The sequence below is a fragment of the Cryptomeria japonica genome, chromosome 4 (assembly GCF_030272615.1).
Source record: "Cryptomeria japonica chromosome 4, Sugi_1.0, whole genome shotgun sequence".
NCBI lineage: Eukaryota > Viridiplantae > Streptophyta > Pinopsida > Cupressales > Cupressaceae > Cryptomeria > Cryptomeria japonica.
Window position 1 is genome coordinate 464079101 of NC_081408.1, and position 20677 is coordinate 464099777.

At 33.3% G+C, this 20677-nt stretch overlaps 1 pseudogene; it reads left to right on the forward strand.

Annotated features, from left to right (window-relative positions):
• Positions 1-16353, forward strand: part of LOC131077347 (polyubiquitin-like) — a 48908-nt pseudogene extending 32555 nt beyond the window's left edge.
• Positions 16354-20677: the final 4324 nt, after the last annotated feature.

A 20677-nucleotide genomic window follows, 5' to 3' on the forward strand; every position in this document is an offset into this window, starting at 1 on the left:
TTTAGAGCAAGGGACTCGGCAATATTGAGCTCCACAGTCATCCTTTGATCCCTAATTTGTCGCGTAACCTCGTCCAGCTTGGATTGAGCTTCCATATTGTGTCTATGCAGGTTCCCAAAACATTGTTTCTTCCACCTCTTTAGCCTGTATTTTATATGTTGTAATCTCTTCCCAGAGGAGTACATAGCCCGCCTGTGGGTAGGCATCCCTTCATACCACCAATCAACCATAAGATCCCTCAATGACTGATCAAAAAGCCACATCAATTGAAATTTGAAAGAGGGGATTTTGGAGTTTCTAAAAGATGTAATGGAAAGCTTAATAGGCCAATGATTAGAACCCCTCCAATCAAAAATTTATGAACTAGTGGACCACCTATCATGCACCCAATAGTAGGAAACCAAAAATCTATCAAGCCTTTCAGAGATAGCCTCAACACCACTCCTATTATTCCATGTAAAGACACCGTTAATTGGTTTCACATCAATGAGATTCAAGAGACCAATATTATCTCTGAGTAAATTTGACGAAGGATCAAGCCTGAATAACCCACCTCGCTTTTCCTCCAAACTAGTAACGACATTAAAATCTCCAGCCAAAATCCAGGGGAGAAAAGGATCCTGAGCCTAAACAAGATTCATGTGAACCCAAAGATGAGACTTACCCACAAGATCAGTAGGAGCATAAATATTAGAGAAGAGGCATCTTTCTCCAGTCTCAAAGCTAGAAGCGACCATAGAAATGGAAGACTTGCTAGAAAACCACCACAAAGGGGAAACTTTCCTCGGGTTCTAGAAGCAAGCAACCCCCCTGAACTTCCATTAGAGCTCACTCCCTGCCAAAGGCCCTAGGGCCAAACACACAAAGCACAACTGGCCAAACCATCCACTGAAAGCTTGGTTTCCTGAATAAAAACAACATCAGGAGACTCAGAGTCAATTAATCTACGAACAACCTTTTGTCTAGGGATGTTGTTCAACCCCCTTACATTCCATGAGAGCACAATAATTTATGTGGTTGAGAGAAGTGGGAATCAATGGGCTTCACAGACCCCGACTCAACTAAAGTATCATCAATAAGCTTAACCTTTTCCTGATCCATTTTTCGTCCACTCCTTAAAGGTTTGTCTAAAGAACCCTTTTTGAGGGTCTTTTGTTGTAAGCCTAAAATAGTTGGTGCTTTGTTACTCTTCATTGAACCTAAGGCCACTATAGTGGAAGGAGGAGTAGACGTCACGACCACTGCACCTTCAGGGACCTGTGACTCACTAAGATCTTGTTTGTCTTTAACATGGGAAGACAAATCCATAACCATTTGAACATCCTGTTGATTCTCCAAAGATAAAGCCAGACCCTCTTTCTTGGAATCCCCATCCAGTACCTCATGCTGAAATTGGGCACCCAAGGACATTTCAACTTCCTTCCTCTTGGACCAAATCCTCTAGAACCTCAAACCTATTTAGCATGACATCATTTTGCCTATCCAACCAGGTTCTCTTCTTTCCCTTGTCTTTATTATGAGGTTTGACAAGAATGAAGCCATCTTTATCATCAGGACCATTAGGCATAAGGGCTTTCCCCTTATCTTCCCCCAAAATAGAGTGAGGAGGATCAGAAACAACCAGTTTAGAAGATTTATTTTTGGGACATCTCCGCTGTAAATGACCATATTCATGGCAGATTCTGCATCTAAATGACAGGTCTCATAGTCCAACTGTTGGATCTAAGAAGATGTCCCCAAACAGATTTCCATAGAGTAGAAAAAGATTATTTAAATCAACTTCTACACATATACGAGCATAGGAAATTACCTTTCGATCTTGAGTTTGTGAAGCCAAACCCACAGGTTTACTAAGAAGCAGTGAGATTGAGTGAAGAATATCTTCTCTCCAGAATTCCAACGGAAGCCTCGACAATCGGATCCACACTGGCACACGAGAGGGAAGCTCCTCAGTAGAATTAAAGCCAATATGCCAAGGTTTTATAAAGAGTCCCACCTGGTTAAAAAAATAAGGGCCACCCTCAAAAGCCTTGTTCCTGTCTGCCAGGCTGGAAAAAACAACCAAAAAATAGTTATTGGCTGCCATAAGTAGCTCCATGTCTCCTTCAGGATTCTAGACACGGTGTTCCCAAGACTCTAAAATAGGTATAGAGAGGTGAAGACCGATAAATTTGCATATGAGAGCATGATTGCACCAATATTCAACATCCTTTGAAATTTGCTCAGGTTGAACAACCAGAACTGGACGATCTTGGGATCTCTCCAAACAACCATTCACCTTTTTCATGTGAAATGACGCTTTCGAAGAAGAGACGCCTGCCCTTGATTGGGAATGACCAATGTGTTCCTTTTCACATGCATGCATCAAATGAGATGGATCCGCCATTCTAGATCTCTAGAGACCATCTGAGAAGAGGATAATCCTCTGTTCTCCATGCATCCAAAGAAAATAGCAAAAGAAGAAAAAGAAGGGTGGAAAACCCAACCGCAAAACCCCACACACCCCAATGGCAACCTAGAGCAGAAGAAATAGAAAAGGGTTGCAAAACAAACCCTGCAGCAGCCCAGAAAACTCGACCACGGGCAAGCAAAAATCAACCCCCAACAAGCAAGAACCCCCCCCCCCCCTGGAACGAAGCAAGCAGAGCGCAGGACGTAGGCTAGGGAACGTCGGCCCTAGCACGACACCCACGCACACACAAAGCCATCTCCCACATTCCCTTCTGAATCAAGACTAATTTATTATTTAATTATTTAATTCAGAGACCAATTTTTAGTATTTAATCATTCTCTAAATCAATTCAATTCAAAGACAAACTTAATTCAAACACTTTCTAATCAATTCAATTCAAAGAGTAATTTTTTAGTATTTAATTCAAAGTCTAATTTTAGTATTTAATTCAATTTGTATAGTTTTATCTCACATATAATCACGGTTTCCCATTCATATTGGTTGTATATGCAGGCTTGAGAAGCTCATTTAAGGTTTGACTGATATTCTTATCCAAAAATTATTGCTTCACTATAGTTTATTTTAAGATTTGAGTGTATTTTTTATATGTAAGATTTTAGTTTAGACTACGTGAAAGAAAACCTTGGAGGTTGGAGGTCCTTATATAGGAAGAGTGACTATGAAACCAAGAATTATTGAATGAATAATAAACAACAGTTACAACTTCCCATGATTACCTTCCCTCATATATTATATGAGGGAAAACTTTATACAAGTTGTGGGCCAACTAGAGACCAATAGAGTATGAGTATAATGCTTGAAGTAAATTATTATTTGCAGATTTGAAAGATTGATTCACGGGTACACAGTAAGATTAGTTTTATCCCAAAATTAAACCATCTTTATTATTTTATTATTTTTACAAATATATATTACCTTTTATTATTATTTCTTATGTAATTTGGTACAATCCATATACTCTCTTTATAAAAAAAAGGTACGTAATTCCAAGCTTGGTCACTTACACCATTATAATAATTTTCTTCAATATTAGCACTCTATGGATTTCTATATTGCAAGAGAGGCTCATGAAGATCGTCTCCCCAACTTATTTTTAAAGGAACAACACCAGATGTAAAGAAGAAATCTCCACACCAACTTCATTGTAGAAGAGAACACAAAGACGAACATACAGACTCCCTGAATCAATTTATTACAGCTCTAGAAAAAAAATGTTCACATATTTTGTATTTGTATGATTTTTTCTCACATTTATAATTATATAAATTACTATCGACATTATCCATTGCACCTCACTTAGCCCACCACACTGCCTCGACACCTATTCAATTCCAGCATACCACAAATGATAGAAATAGAATTTGACTGACCACAACACAAATGAATTTCTGATAGGAATTGGAGCAAGTTCTAGTAAAAATTACTTTGATTGTTGGTTGAAATCACATTGAATAATTAGGACTTAGAATCAGTTATTGTTGCTTGTTGTGTTATTTTTTCACATTTTAAAGGGGTTTGTAATTCATATTGCATGTTTGAAGATATTGAGGATAATATCTGTTGCTATTGAGTGGCTTTAAATCGAATAGATATCATATAATATTCCTAATATTCCTATCAAGAATATTATAGAGATGTTCCTACAAGACAAGAAATGGAGATGGGGAGTGGATATTCTATCCCTATTTCACCTAGCCCTAAGACACTTCTGAACTGGAACATGTCAAAATATCATGTGGGTCAAGCATCCAAGGGTCACACTAATTAGCAGTAACTGGATTTGTAAATGTTCAAATTCATACAAACAATAGTTTCCTTATAGCTAGAAAGTCCTTTCCATCATGCATGTTGATGTCATTGCATATTTTTACATTGCTCTGTGATCATCAATGTTTTTACTTTTTAGGCTTCCACAGTACTTGCGTTGGGTTCAATTCAACCAAGTTGTAAGGAGGTGTCCATCTTTTGGACTTGTTATGGGAGAAGTCACTAATAATAATTTGTTCATTTTTAAGTTACCAAAGGTTGAAAGCATTGCTTTGATTCACATGAGATGATCTAGATTTCTCTGTACTAAAGATTTTAGACATTAAGTTTTCACTTAAATTGGGCGTGTTTTAGGTGATATTTTTTTTCTTGTGGATTAGGTGAGACCATATATCAAGTGAGCTTACTGTGGTTCTTGTTATGTATGGATGCAGGGCCAAAAGAGTTCACGGTCTTGTGGCATGATCTATAGGCATGGTGAGTATTTCGTTCTTTGACAGTTACATATGAGGCTTCATTACATCATATCCCATTCAAATTCCAGTTTAGCCATTTTGAGCACAACTTGTTATAAATTAACAGTAGCCAGACAACCAATAAATACCTAAACTAAATATTTTGTGCAGTCGAATACCTAAAACATTGCTCAAAATAAATAAAATAACAATATAAAATGGACAACACAAATTTACGTGGAAAACCCCAACTGAGGAAAAAACCACGGGAAAAGGATCAGTAGCATTTTATTAATCATGGAAATGTGCATAAAAAACAACTACCTCACAATTCTCAAAGAGGTTTATGATATAGATTCTGGAAACTGACAAAGAAACTGTCCACCGAACAACCTTTGGAAATGGAAACGGTTCCAAACCTAATCTCCTCATAAAAATAATTTATTTTATTTGATCTCACAAATAACAATCTCCCACTTGAGATCAAATAGAGGTTTACACATTATTTTATATTTCCTTGTTGCTGATCTAATTCCAGGTTGTTTCATCACATTTGTATCAAACCAACCAAGGTTCTACAAAGATATTGTTTATCCCTTGGTAAAAATTTGGTTAACATATCGGCTGGATTATCTTTTGTGTGTATTTTCTCCAATTGTAGTAGACCATCATTGAGCACTTGGCAAATCCAATGACATCTAACATCAATGTGTTTTGTTTTATCATGAAAGGCCGGAGTTTTGGCAAGATGAATTGCACTTTAGCTATCACAATTCAATACATACTTTTCTTGTTGCAAACCTAGTTCTTCCAAAAACCTCCTCATCCAAAGCATTTATTTTCCTACTTTAGTTGTTGCAATATATACAACCTATATGGTAGATAAGCCACTACTTTTTGTAACCTAGATAACCATGAGACTACAGTTCCCGCAAAAATATAAATATATCCTGTTGTAGATCTTCGAGAATCTAATTCACCTGCCATATCAACATCTATAAATCCTTCCAACAAGATATCAACATCCCGAAAACACAAGCAATGATTAACTGATCCTTTAATGTATCTAAGAATCAATTTAACTGCAACCCAATGTTCTTTGCCTGGATTTTCCAGAAACCTACTTACAACTCTCACTAAATGTGCAATGTCAGGATGTGTGCATCCCATAGCATACATAAGACTTTCTACACCAGAGGCATATGGAATTTTGGACATTTCTTCCTTTCCTTCAATAGTAGTGGGACATTGATTAGATGATAATTTAAAATGAGAAGCAAGTGGTGTACCTACAGGCTTTCCACTAGACATATTAATTTTTTCCAATACCTTTTCAAGATATTGCTGCTATGATAGCCTTAATTTTTGTTTTCTCTATCACAAGTAATTTGCATCCCCAAAATCGTCCTTGTTGGTCCCAAATATTTCATTGGAAAGGCTTGAATTAATTCTTCTTTTAACTTTTTAATCATCAACTTGTCTTTTCCAGCAATCAACATGTCATCAACATACAATAATAAGACAATAAAATTACCATTTTCTTCTCTTTTAATGTATACACAATGATCTAAATTTAATCTTTTAAAACCATTATTAACCATAAAAGAATCAAATTTCTTATACCATTGACATGGGGCTTGTTTCAACCCATAAAGACACTTATTTAACTTGCAGACCAAATTTTCTCTACCTTTTTCAGTTAATCCCTCTGGCTACTCCATAAAAATTTCTTCATCTAAATATCCATGTAAAAAGGCTTTCTTGACATCTAATTGTTCTAATTCTAAATCTAGAGCAGCAACAAGACCAATTACTCCTTGTATTGATGTCATTTTAACAGTTGGGGAAAAAATTCTGTAAATCAATACTTGGTTCTTGTTCAAATCCTTTCACCACGAGTCGTGCTTTAAATCTTTTTTGATTTTCTTTGCCTTCATGTTTTATGCAATACACCTACTTTTGCTTTAGAACTTTTCTTCCTTTTGGTCTTTAAACCAAGTCCCATGTGTTATTTTCATGTAGAGATTTTATCTCTTCTTGCATAGCCTATTTCCAATTTACACAATTTTGACCTTCAGCTACCTTCTAAAAACAATTAGGTTCACCTTCATCAATAAATAACACACATTTTGATGGACAATACCTTTGTGAAGGCCTATGTGTCCTACTCGATCTACGAAGCTGTTCTTGTACTTCTTGTTGGGGTCCTTGATTTTCATTTTGTTGCAAGGGTTGTTCATTATCTTCTTGTTGGTGTCCCTGATTTTCATTTTGTTGCAAGGGATGTTCATTATCTTCTTCTAATGGTGGCTGGTTTTCATGTTGTTTTTCCTGCACTTTTGCAATTTCAATAAATTGCTTCTCCACGCCATTTTCAATAGTCTTAATTTTTTTTCTTCATTAAAAATAACATCCCTACTTCTAATAATCCTCCTTGTTAAAGGATCCCACAATTGGTAACCTAACTCATTATCAACATATCCTAAGAACATACATTTAAGTGACTTTTCATCCAACTTGGACCTTTGTTCATTAGGAATATGCGCATATGCTTCGTATAGCACAAATCTTTACCAATCCATACCTTTTCGGGAATACCACCATTTAATGAAGTCACGGGAGAACGATTTATTAAGTACAACAAGTTGTATTAAGAGCCTTTGCCCAGAAATATTTTGGCAAAACAAAATTTAAAAGCATACTCCTTACTTTTTCCATTATTGTTCGATTCATTCTTTCAGCTGTTCCATTTTGTTGTGGGGTGCATGGAATTGTTTTAATGCGCTCTATCCCATGCTTACTGCAATACTCTTCAAACAACTTAGAACAATATTCCCCACCATTATCTGTTCTAATGCATATCAGCAATTTATTAGTTTCTCGTTCAATAGCCACATGAAATTTCTGAAAAAACCTAATCTTTGCTCTTCATGGGATAAGCCCACACCTTCTTTGATGCATCATCAATAAAAGTTACAAAATAAATTGCTCCTCCTAATGATTTTACATTAATTGGGCCACATACATCAGAATGTATCATATCTAATATTTTTGTATCTCTTTTAAGACTATCTCTTATGAATGATACCCTTTTCTATCTACCCATAACACAATGTTCACAAAATTTATTCTGTATTTTTTATGCCAGGTAAAAGCTTTTGTTCGACAAGAATTTTCAAGCCTCTTTCAGTCATGTGGCCAAGTCTTTTGTGTCATAAATCTACTCTAGACTCCTCCTTTGCAATAGCAACAGTGTCTAATCTTTGCAGCTTTGATTTCAATCTGTAGAGAGAGCCTATTTTCTGCCCTTTTGCAACAACCAGTGAACCTTTTATAATTTTCCATAATCCTTTTCCAAACATTGTATGGTAGCCTTCATCATCTAACTTTCCAGATGAAATTAAATTCATTCCAAGTACTGGTACATGCCTAACCTGTGTAAGCAATAGACTACAAGCATATGTTGTTTTTATTAGAATGTCTCCTATTCCTTCAATAACATAGACTCTTATCACCCAAGCGAACTTTACCCATATAACCAGATCTATAAGAAATAAAATTTTCTTTTCTTGGTGTAACATGATAGGAGGCTCCAGAATCTAAAATCAAATCACGATCATAGTTAGAAGTAGAAAGACATACATCCTCATAAGGTACGGTAATTAATACCTCTCCTTCTGATAGGACAACAATAGTTTCCTCATTATTGTTGGGTACCTTTTGCTCCTTTTGTTCCTCCTTTAATTTCCAACAATGCTTTTTGATATGACAAAGTTTTCCACAATGATAGCAGGTAATTCTTCCATGCCTAGACTTTGACCTGCCTCTAGAAACCGATCTCTTGGAGTATTTCTATATGGCTTCCTTCCATGATCACTCAGGGTTAATGCCTCCATATTTGGCATTTCTTCTCCCATAGATTTCCTGCGCATTTCTTCATTCAATAAACTGTTAGAAACATCTTCAAAAGATAATTTACCTTCTGGTGTTGCATTACTTATGGCGACAACTAAGTTTTGCCAACTATCAGGCATAGAACTTAATAGTAGAAGAGTTCGAATATCATCATCAAAAACAATCTTCAATGATGTCAATTGATTCAACACTGTGTGCAACGCATTTAAATGTTTAGCCACTGAACTTCCTTCCCTCATTTTGAGATTAAATAATCTTTTCATCAAAAATAATTTGTTAACTATTGTATCTCGTTCATATAATTCATGAAGCTTTTTCCATAATGATGCAGTTGTCTTTTCTTGTGAAACATGGAAGTATATCATGTCTACCAAAGATTTCCGAATAGTAGCAATTGTATTTCGACCTAACTTGTCCCAATCTTCATCACTCATATTTTGTGGCTTCTTTGATTTTCCCTAAATCAACAATTGTAGATCTTTGAGGGTGAGTATATCTTCCATTTTTGACCTCCATATGTTAAAGTTAGCACTTGTAGGTTTTTCAATACTTATCATGGATTCCATTGAATCACCTGCAAATAAAACTTATACACACCAAATCTGCAACAAAGGCTTAGCAGGCTCTGATACGAGTTGTTATAAATTAATGGTAGCCAGACAACTAATAAATACCTAAACTAAATATTTTGTGTAGTCGAATACCTAGAACACTGCTCAAAATAAATAAAATAACAATATAAAATGGACAACACAAATTTACGTGGAAAACCCCAACTGGGGATAAAAACCATAGGAAAAGGATCAACAACATTTTATTAATCATGGAAATGTACATAAAAAACAACTACCTCACAATTATCAAAGAGGCTTATGATATAGATTCTAGAAACTGACAAAGAAACTATCCACCGAATAACCTTTGGAAACGGAAATGGTTCCAAACCTAATCTCCTCATAATAATAATTTATTTTATTTGATCTCACAAATAACACTTGTGGCTATGGTACTTGAAGTACATGAATTTGACCTTTATTCCTTATTGGTATTGCTCTGAAATCATATTTTGGGTATTTCTTTTGTTACCTGCAAATTTATTTGTACCTAATGTTGCATTTGCATTCCAAGTAGGAGTTTTTTTGACAGGAAGATTCATTTTCACAAAAATGTGGGATCCAAATCCACTTCTAATTATCTGACAGTGAGTTTTCCTTACCACTTTCAAAGATGATAACCCCGCAAATGCCTTAAGCACAAAGACTTAAGTATATGTATCTGCCCATATGCCTGCATGTTGCATTTGAGAATACAATGACAAGAATTTTTCATATGACCCATTCGATGCATACTCTCTATGGATTGAATTCCAGAGGAAAGCATCTCGTTTCTGCATTTTGTCAAACCCTTGGCGACCATTATCCATACTACCATGCTTAGAACACGTGTGCACCAATTTGGTGCTTAAAGAGAGATTTTGTCCAAGCCCACTGACATGAATGAGGGCATTTAATTGGTTAAGTGTTGTGATATTGGTGCACTCCTCTGCTAAGGAAGCATGTGTAGCAATGATATCCCCAAATATTTGGTTTTCAAATGCACTGATATTGTCTTTGAATTGAAAAACATGTTTTAATGATTCCGGGTTTTGTTCCAAAATTGCCTGATAATCTGAAGAAAAATTGTTTGTGAAGTTTGCAAAGGAACGAAATGGATGAGCCAACAATGAGAACTTTTCTTGAAATGGCATTGCTAGAAACCACTTAGCATAACAATGGTGGACATTTGATTGAAGTAGTTCCTGAGTTTTCCCTTGCCTGTTTTGAAATGTTAATTGATGGATAACACGTTTTGATGGAACGAAACAACTCTGGCGGCTATAATGAAAAAGTGAGCAACATAGCTTACAAATAAAAATCTTTGCCAATTCTTTTGCTAAGATGTATATGAGATTCTGTTTCTAAATTCTTTTGGCTGCATGTAGTAGGGTATTCTAACACGAATGCTAATGCTAGCTTCCAATGGAACTCGTGGTAGTGTTGGTCCTTTGGAATCAAAGGTTTGTGTTTTTTAGCCTAAACAACAAAATTAAAGTTTTTCGAAATTGATTCTAGAAAGTTTGGTTCAAATTGCACCACCAACCACAAAATTAGAAGGTAAATTATTTTACCGTAGCGATGAAGTTGCTTTGGAGCAATGTGAGTATTAGCATCAAGCCTAGAATTTGATGACCACCTCTGTCAGTCATATGATTTTTTCATGAGGGTTTGGTCATTGTAGTGCCTTTCATTTTAGCTTTTAGGAAAAATATTAAGTGTTAAATTTTTATTTATTTATGATAATATAAGATATTTTAATTTATGATAACAAAGGAGATGTGCAGATTTGAATTAAAATGCAGAAGGAATACAAATTTAAAGGTGCATATGAAAATTAGAGGGAAAAGACAAGGATCGACATTGGAAATTGAAGGAGTGATTGGTAGGGTTGAAAAGTTTTGGCAAATATCAATTCAAAGTTGTAGATTTAAAAACAAAGAAATAGGTGTAGATATCACAAATGATATAGATTAAAAAAAATGAAAAAAATTAGAAAACAATGATAAATTAGTATATTAAAAAATCTTAAATTTATTAAGTAGGTTTCTAAATTCACACGGGCCAAAAATCTTGTTCATAATTAAAATATTTTAAAAATTAGAAAGAAATATCCTATCGTTTTGATTATGACAAGTTTCTAGATTGATATTTAAGACAATCTAATTAAAAGAAATTCACAAAAAATGCTAAAAATTTATAAAAAAAATTGTATAAAATTAGAAACAATTATATTCTAATCCTTGTCTCCAGACATGTAGTGTCGCGGTTAAAACACTTCGTTGGTGAAGCAGCCACCAAGGTTCAAACCCTTGCTGAGCCATTGTGCTCACATGCCTTGTGTCTCCGTTGGGTCGTTGTGCTCGCGAGTCTGAACAAGTGAAGTTTGGGGATGAGGTCCCCCAATTGTGGCCTCACCGGTTCATAGCTCCGGGTCAAAAGTGTTTCATGTGGAGCTAGAGGGCGTGTCATGCTAGCATCGCCAGTCACGTTAAAAAGTTTACCAGACATTTAATATATATATTCTAATCCTACCATTTCAAAATATTCTAAATAAATTTATGTTTTTTATAATAAATATTCTAAAATAATATATCAATTCTATTATACTAAAATAGTATATAATATATATTACCTATTATGATTTTTTATGGTTTATTAATAATTTGAAGTGTCATATGTACAATTTTAAGAAAAAATAGCAAGTCAATGATATAGTCCAATAATTTTATAAGTTGTCATACATGGTCTAAAAGAAAAAAAAAAGGCCATATAGACCGTCAAATTCCAAGCTTGATTAGCAAGTATAGAGATCTAATTGATGTCCAACAACTCAGCTAATGAAAGTCTTTATACCTCATTTTCAAGGACATACATTTTCAATTATGACAAGTCAAACACCTGAAAGAATTGTGCCTTTTGTTTATAAGTGAATGTACGACTTTTATAATTTTAGATGTATGATTTTTAATTATTGATATAAATAATAAAAATAAAGGAATGATTCTTTTATAATAATTTAAGGTAAAGTAATAAACGTAGTAACTGATTTTAAAATTAATTAATTATTCAAAAAACAATATTTAATATTTATATCTTGATAATGACCTTACAAATAGTTGTCTTCTTGTACATATGAGTTTCTTACAAGAGGATACCAATTTTCAAAGGAATTGAGATTTTTATACTAGAGTCATTATTAATGATTTTTGTCATACAATCAACCTAAGAAAAGTTCATTCAATTTATATATCCACTTAGTTTTTGGGAAAATAAGATTATCAAATATATGTACAAAGTAGTTTAGGTTCTGAATTTTGAGATCTTTCTAATAATTGATTTGAGTTCTTATTGTTGCTCATTAACATATCCAACTTTTGCTATGTTTTTCATTAGAAGAGTACTAATATATTCTGCACATGGACATTAGTTATAGGGGTTTCGCTACACTAATAAAGGCAATTTATATATTTTGTCATATCCTTGAAGAAAATAATACAATTTTTTTAATCCTTTTCCAAATTATGATGATTGTATAGAAGATGTCTAAAAAACTAGCAACACATGTAATTGACCTTGTAAGTTAATCGTCTTCATATATTGTAATTTTTTTGTATTACGAGAACATTTTTGCACGACATGCCAATCTAAACCCATATTTTTTTGTTCATAAGCAATTTTCTTCACCTTTGAAGATCAGCTAACGTGTATTCCAAACACTTACTCCTACCAAAAACAATATTCAATTCTCACGACTTTCTCTACCCAAAGTATACCTAACTATCGACGTAACCATTGCACCTCATTTAGATGCAAGTGCTAGTTTTAAATTTAAAACTATGGGCATCAATAGATAGTCATTTATTGTACAAGACAATCATACATCCTACAACCTGCTCCTTTAATCTGCCAAAGATAGGACAATATTTTATTGTTAAATGCATGTTGTAACAGTTGCACGGGTTTGAAAAGGACACCAAAGAATGAATGAATGAATGAGTTTTAATGACGTCCACGAGACCCAACGGCAAAAGGGACCCACAAGCTCAAATTAACCCAGTTTCAGACTTTTTTCCATGCTAGATCTTCTCTTGTGAATCTTGATTAAGAGGTTTGTTGTTTTGTGAAGTCTTGACTCTTCAAAAAGCTCATTCAAACTATCCACTTTTAATTCATGACCAAACTGACTACGAATGTCTTCATACATTGTACACTTCATAATGAAATGCCATTCTGTTTCTATTGTCCTCTTGTTGCAAAAAGACCTATTTGAAATTCGACAAGTTGTAGTCTCTAGTTTGTACACGCAACTTTTTTAGTACTGAAATACTAACCTTTTTTTTATAACAATAATAAAAGTGAAGTATTTTCAACCACTAATGTATTAAAGTTTTTTGTTTTGAAAAGTGTGCGTTTATGCAAAGATTTAATAGCATTAAGATATTGAAATATTGTATGTCAAGTTGGTGGAAGACATAATTAAAAGAAGATAGTCCATTCACGATAAGCAAAGTGTTTTATTGAATTATTTAGTGTCGTTGCTTTATACGATTCACCTACTTCGACGAATTCTTAAAAAAGTTGAACATAATCTATACTGTTTCGAATTTAGAGGTAAAAGCTACCGATAAAAATGGACGGCTCTAATCAGACTTAGAAGTGAACTTGTCCATTTCAAATAGAAGACACCTTAGAATATTTACTTGCGCTTGACGTCATTAAAACTCTTCTTCATTCATTCGTTTGCTTTACCTTAAAAGAATGATGTACCTACTCCAGAGAAGAGGACATTTACTCCAAATTTTATTTCATTAAGCTTTGGGGGACGTTTCAAATCTGTCGTCCACTACATTCACAGTGCAAGAGGTGCAGGGGTTGAGGCGCATGAGGCACTGGCTATGGAACCCTATAGCCCCTACTTCCTTCCTAATTTCCATGCGCCCCTCTATATACGGTGATTGCAGCAATGCACAACTGGTCTTCTTCCTTTTCCGTGCCCACGACTGCTGCTTTTGTGAGGTTTTAAATTTTGTTTTGAAGTGGACCCCACTGGTCCACCAACATGCTGGCAGACCAACGGAGTCCCCTTCAAAACAAATTTATTTATATTTTGTATAAATTTGATTTAATATTTAATGTATTTTATTTAATAAATTTTTATTTATAGTTTTAGTAATTTTTAATATTTATATTTTTAACTGTAGTTTATTTATATTATTATTTTTTATATTTTAATATATTCTATTTATATTATATTTTTGTAAATATATATTTTTAATATGTTTTAATATATTTTTAATATTATATTATATTTATATTAATATTATATTTTTTTAATATATAATTACTAGATATAAGAGTAGACATAAATTCAATCATTATATTCCTAATAATTAGAAAAAAGTATCATCTGTTATTTATAAAATATCATATTTTTATTTAAAATATAAGTCAAACAGTTCTCAAGTATTTTATATAACAATTTTTTTCATCTTTATTTGGTTTGTTTATAGGTTAGTTTGTGAGAATTATTCAAATTCTTGTTTGGTTTGAGGTTGGAAACTTTGTTGTTTGATTTTTATCAAAAGAGTTAAAAGACGCATAATACACTAATTCTCACAAACTAACCTATAAACAAACCAAATAAAGATGAAAAAAATTGTTATATAAAATACTTGAGAACTGTTTGACTTATATTTTAAATAAAAATATGATATTTTATAAATAACAGATGATACTTTTTTCTAATTATTAGGAATATAATGATTGAATTTATGTCTACTCTTATATCTAGTAATTATATATTAAAAAAATATAATATTAATATAAATATAATATAATATTAAAAATATATTAAAACATATTAAAAATATATATTTACAAAAATATAATATAAATAGAATATATTAAAATATAAAAAATAATAATATAAATAAACTACAGTTAAAAATATAAATATTAAAAATTACTAAAACTATAAATAAAAATTTATTAAATAAAATACATTAAATACCAATCCAAATTTATACAAAATATAAATAAATTTGTTTTGAAGGGGACTCCGTTGTTTCTTTTCTGCATTTCTTAGCCTCCTATTTATCCTGCCGCTCTGTCTGTCGTTTCATACAAGAGAATTTTTGTGATGTCGAAGAAATCTCATTTTTGTCATTGCCCTAGGGTTTGTAGATTGGGTGCCTCTTCGCATGGAGAATTCTTCAAATACGCTACTTCTTGAGAAACGAAAAACACAAGTGGTGAGAAGACGAGAGAATAGGAAGGGAAGGCAGGCCAACAAGTCCGATAAAAGAAAACTTTGCCTGGAGCGCAAGAATGAAGAAGCGTTCTGAAGTTAGAATCGCGCCTTTCTGGAAGCGGCACAATATAAATAGGCTTCTCGGGTTTTCTCTAACACAATCTGTTTTTGGTTTTGATAAAAAACGGTTCAATAGTTTTCAAAGTAGGACGCTTATTTCTCTTAATCCATATCTGTAAAGGCTTTGATTTGCAGGTTCTATGTTGAAGTAAGCAAGAAATACAGTTTGCAGATATTCGCGGTGAAGACTTTGGAGGTGGAAAGCTCTGATACCATCGACAATGTGAAGGCGAAGATTCAGGACAAGGAGGGAATCACTTCCGATCAGCAGCGCCTCATCTTTGCAGGCAAACTGCTGGAAGATGGGCGTACCCTTGCCGACTATAACATCCAGAAAGAGTCCACCCTAACCTGGTTCTCCGTATCAGAGGAGGAATGCAGATCTTCGCTGAGGAGCAGTTCGAGGATGGCCGAATTCTCGCTGATTACAGCATATAGAAAGTGTTAAACTTCATCTCGTTCTGCCTCTTCGCGCAGGGTTTTAATTCTATATTTCGGCTTTAGACGAGATTTTTCATCAAATAAATAAATCTCTTCCATTAGTGTGCAATTTGCCTATGTGCTAATGCTTAGATAAGCCCAAGAAAGGATTTTATCTTCATTTTGCTCTCAGGGAGGAATCTTTGCTATGAACAAATTAATACTTTCGTCAAATTACCTCTATGGTTCAAGTAACACACTCCCCCCTGGCATGCATTTGGTCTGTTAACAAGTTCAATTTACATAAATTAATGAAAGTTATTTTGTCCATGCAAAATGGGTGCTGCAAGCACATTCTAAGGACAGAGTCAGATTTGTATTAATAATTTTAAATACATATGTTTGTCACAAATTTCTCAGACATTCAAAAATCCCCGCTATTTGAGAACACAAAGATTTCACCAAAACCTGAAAAACTTTAAACTTATGTTTTAGCCGTTTTTCTAAACCATCAGAGGGTTTTATAGTCTAGGAAAGCAAACAGACTATTAATGATAGAGGCAGATTTCCACCTGCCTAGAACAGAGTTTTGAGCTTAAAATTAAACCTAAGAGAAATATACATATATAATTTAGTATCCAATAATCAAAATGAGGAATCCACAGAAAGCCTAGCTTGAAGAGGGAATGTCAGGTTGTTGCAGTTGCTTCCTAGGATGACCTCGACCTCTGCCTCTACTTGCAATTTCCTGTGGAGCTTCAATTGACAGGTGCTCCTTCCTTGCTCGTCCACGTCCTCTGCGCGGGGGTGACCTCTACCACGGCCAATTCCTTGGTGAATATAGATTTATTGATATCAGTGACATTCTGATTCTAGGAAAGGGTCTTAAAAAGAATAGTAATCGATGAAAGTTTTTTTCTTTCAATTAGGTTTAATAAATTTACATTATAGTATAGAGCAATTAAGGACAGTAATCAAGCATAAATGGGTATAGGATGATGTGTTCTAATCTAAATCTTGGTAGATTTTTTGATTTTTCAAAATATCAAATTTGAGTTGATTCTCCAATGACTAGTGAAGTGGTCAATGAGGTGAGAATTAGATTACACAGATACACAAATTAAAGAGTTGATTTTCCAATGACTAGTGAAGTGGTCAACGAGGTAAGAATTAGATCATATAGATACACAACTAAAGAACTAACACTTGCTTGAAAAGGATCTATTCTCAGTGTATGAGATAATCATCATGGGATTTGTAACAAAATTATCTTCAACATAGACAAATAATTAGATAAACATGACAAAGAACACAATCTAATAAAATATATAGTAGATAAACATAAAGGGACATGTAATCAGGTTCTAAAGGAAAAATACAAATACTACAAGTATCAATAAAATGTGAAGGATGTGAGCATGGCAAGAATCATAACTATAGACAAAAAAGACAGAGGCACAAAAAAAATTTAGACCATCTAATAGTAGGATCTAAGTAAGATGAGGATAATTATGTCGAGGCGTTCCTTTCTTTATTTGAAAGGAACGACCTCAAAGAAAATCGGTGGTTGTTCTCGCATCCATACACATGCAAGATGATTCAAGAGCTTTTGTCTATTCATTACTTTTTATGGTCATATGTGGAGAGCTGGTAACTTTTCAATAATGCGTTACAGTGGAGTCTGTCAAAGTAACTTCTTCGATATGTCTTTTTTTAATTTTCATTTTGTCTTATTCAAAACTATATTGTCATCCGTTTCGTTTTTTCATTTGATGTTTTATGCATGTTATTTTAGGTTTTTTTTTTTATTAAATTACTATTGAATGTGTATTTCAAATAATGAATATATTAATTATAATTATGTTATAAATTATGTTTAAACATTAAATCATTATAAAATTTCATAAATGTAGAAATTATAATTACATTTATTATTAAATATTATATTATGTATATTTTTATTTTTGTTGTGTTTTTGCTATAAGATCATAAAATTATATAGTTAAATATATTGATGTTTAATTATATATACTATTATATTTATTAAGAATAAAAAATGATGAATTTTTTTTTAGATGTATAACTTTTTTTTTTGTTATATGTATTTTTACTATAAGATAATAAAATTATGTATTTAAACAATTTTTTTTTTTCCTATAAGATAATAAAATTATATATTTAAACATATTTTTGTTTAATTATGTAGAATATAATATTATATTTATTATTAGAATAAAAAAATTAATGGAATGTTTTTTTAAAGATGGGATGATTTTATTTGAAGTGGATAGTCAATATCTTATACTTTATGTTCTATAAATTATTAAATTATTAAATCACTCCCTCTCTCTCTCTCTCTCTCTCTCTCTCTCTCTCTCTCTCTCTCTCTCTCTCTCTCTCTCTCTCTCTCTCTCTCTCTCTCTCTCTCTCTCTCTTTCTCTCTACCTATGTCTATACCTACCTCCTCCCTTTACATATCCACCTCTACTTATCTATCCATCCCTCTCTATCTCCCCTCTTTCTATCTCTCCCTCCCTTTATCCCTCCCTATCCCCCTATCTATCTCTCTATCTCTCCATTTATCTTCCCATATATCTATATTTCTCTCTGTTCACATATATCTCTAACTCTCCATTCTTCTCTCATCCTCTATCCATATTCCACTATATCTCTCCTTGTCTCCATCTCTAATTATCTCTCTATTTGTCAACATCTTCATCTCTATCTCTTTCTCTCCCTCTCTCTATATCTCCTTATCTCTCTATCACTCTATCTCTCCCTCTCCCTCTCCCACTTCCTCAATATACCTCTCTGTCTTCCTCTCCATATCTACTTCTCCATCTCTCCCTCTAACTCTCTCTCTATTTATTTATCTCCCTTTTCCTCTCTTGCCCTATCTTCATCTTGACCTCTATCTTCCTCTCTCTTCTATCTTTAGACATGTGTCTCCCTCGCTTTATCAATTTATCTCTCTTCCTCTTCCAAGATCTCTATATCCATCTACCTCTCTATTTTTATCTCCATCTCTCTAGATATTTGTTCTCTCATCTCTTCCTCTATCTCTATCTTGTTATCTCTTTGTATCTCTCTACTCTTATATCCCTCCTTTCACTTTATAAATTTATCTTTTCGATATGTATATCCTTCGTTACTCTCTCTTTTTATCTCTCCCTCTCATTCTCTCCATATCCCTCTCCTTCTCCATATCCAACTACATTTCTCCTCTCACTCTTCCCCACTCCATCTCTCCTTTTACCCCTATCTCTCTCTATCTCTTCCTCTCCCCTATATAAAAAATACCATGAGCTTGTTGGTAACGAAGTGTAATTATCTTCTTGATTCAAAGGTTTTGTTTCTCGTAATGTTCAGGTCCTTCTAAGTGGATGCATAGTTGATTGAAGCTATCACTTCTCCTTTGAGACCATTGTTACACAAACAACATCTTTTGCTAACTGGCCTATGAATTAACCTTAGGTACGACACAAGTTTATGAATTTTTTTTTCTTATGTGACCTTCCACACCTCTTTGGCATACCCATTGCACATCAAGGTGTAATTGCTAGTAAATATAAACTTATAAGATATACACATGTTAAAGAGTATAATTATAAAATCATAAATATAGGAACATAGGAACACAAGGTGTAGACATTATAAGGATAAAAGACCTAGGGTCATGATATAGATAAACATAATAAGCGTAGTGATCATGATATATAGAAACACATAAATATCATGAATCATGTGACATAAAATCATGTAGACAAGTGAAAACAAAAGTGGTGGAACATGAATAGATATAAGTTTGTAAGTAGTGAAATTATCAAGGGACTATAGTATAGCTTGTAACTTAACATGTAAGAAGCATTAGTGTCAAACGGTAATCGATGTTCCCCAAGTAGGGAAAACACAACATAAACCATAACATATAGATGGATTGAGAATAGGAGAAACACAATGAACATGACATAAATAATAAAGAAAAAAAGTAAGAACACAAAAAGATGACGTAGAAAAAATATGAGTTTGTTGGTAAATAAAGCTTAAAAATGTTCATTGTCTAATGGAAATATCATTATCTTCCTATAAAATAGTAGCATGTTCTTCTTCCTAAGTGCATGATTTTATTTTTAAAGTACACATTCCCTCTTAATAGGGATTGACAATTTTGGTGAACACGCTATCATTAAGTGAAATTGTAGGACAATCTTTCTTAACCCATTACTCTTGCTTCTTAGGAGTTGGTTTCATTAAAGATTTTATATTTTTTGAATCATAATACTTTGCTCTGGTGTCCATGGAGAAGTTTTTTAAGCATGAAATGCATGTTGTTGAAATAGTGTTCTAATACTTTTAATGTGGTATAGGTAAAATATGCTTAGAATGACCATGTGGCATTTTAACCTCTTCTCTCTTTTCTTTTCTCTTATAAATAATTTAATTGATACACATTGTTGATGCAATAGGAAAACTCCTCTTGCCTGCAACAACAACACACTAACACAAAAATGACTATAGATACTTTGCTTCAGTTTGAATTCACAAACACAAAACAATTTATTTTCATTGCTTAAAAACTAATATAGATTACAATTAAAAACTCTATGAATACATAGACTAATCATTATCGAAAACTCCCTTCAGGGTGAACTCACAATAATGGTTCCCACTTTTTTGCCAC